This window comes from Choloepus didactylus, chromosome 4 (assembly GCF_015220235.1).
Source record: "Choloepus didactylus isolate mChoDid1 chromosome 4, mChoDid1.pri, whole genome shotgun sequence".
Taxonomy (NCBI): Eukaryota; Metazoa; Chordata; class Mammalia; order Pilosa; family Megalonychidae; genus Choloepus; species Choloepus didactylus.
The window spans coordinates 115,825,714-115,827,009 of NC_051310.1; the positions used below are offsets into that span (position 1 = coordinate 115,825,714).

Sequence of the window (1,296 nt, forward strand, 5' to 3'; positions counted from 1 at the left end):
TGCTAAAATGCACTATAATATTTGGTAGACTTCAGGACCTGTATCCTTAGTACATCTCAAAATACATTTTGATATCCCAAAGAAGCAAGACTTGCAAGTAGGCATTTTAAACATAACTAATCTACAGCTACAAAGTTCTACTCTTGATAGCATTTACCTTTCTGGGGAGTCTCCCAGTCTCCAAAGGATAAAAGCAGAGAGTAGAGTCAGTATAACATATACACAGAAGTCTGTATTGTAAAGGCCATAAAGATTTGCAGCACAGTGAGAAGATGCCTTCTGCTCCTCCACACTGTGTAGAAATTATGTGAATTATGTTGTGTATTTCTTGGTCCACTCTGGCCATCCTGTCATGTTCTGCTCTGTTGGTCAAATACTGAGTGGCTATACTTCCAACCAGAGGATCCGCAGGGTCACAATCTGTCAAGAGGGAACAAATAGACAGCAAAACCTTTGAGATAGTCAAAGCGGGACTCCAGTTGTCTTTAAGAATGTCCAGACAGATGACTCCCTGACTGTTGATGTTGCAGTGATAGATTCTGGTGCGAAAAGTAACCTTTGGTAGCTTAAATGGATAATCTGATGAAAATGTGATATCCAGAAAAAAAAACACCACCTTCATATACAGAACCTGGTGGATAAAGTATAGTTGATCTCCATTCATAAATGTTATCTCCTTTAGGCCCAGCACTGCAGTTAGGAGGAGTATCAAGGGTTATTTCGGCTAACTCCTTCTGTATTCTTTTAGCACTAGTGGATAACTTAGCAGTGGTTTTGCTAGAGAGTTTGGTGTTTTTCTTCTGCTGGGTGGCAGAAGGTTTTCTTTCTTCCTGTTCTTCAGGATCTGGAGCGGCTGGATCTCGCTGCTCCGCATCTGAACTAGCACTGCTGGTGCTGGGACTCTCATCATCAGACCTTTGCCTATCACTGGACATCTTGGTGAAGTTATTTCTTGAAAAACTCGGCCGCCCGCCCGGCCCACTCACGCGTCGCTACGGTGTCTGCTCATGTTTTTTAAGGAAATGCCATCAGCCTTCCATAGATAGTGAAAGGAACATACACAAAGAGACAGAGATGGGACCAGAAGTCAGTTCTCCTATCTCTTTGGTTCAGTGCTCCTACCTCTTTTTCCTCTCTGGAATTGACCTTATTTGCTCTCATTTTCTGAAATCTCAACCTACTGCAAGTGTGTTTCATTTGGTTGCTATAATCATTAGGAAATGAGGGGCACCATGTAAGTGATTGCTTTATGGAATAAAGTTTGTTCCTTCAAGCACTAACACACACACACAGATA

At 42.1% G+C, this 1,296-nt stretch overlaps 1 pseudogene; it reads right to left on the minus strand.

Annotated features, from left to right (window-relative positions):
• Nucleotides 1–312: 312 nt before the first annotated feature.
• On the minus strand, nucleotides 313–935 carry LOC119533332 (annotated as a pseudogene).
• Between the last annotated feature and the right edge of the window lie 361 nt (nucleotides 936–1,296).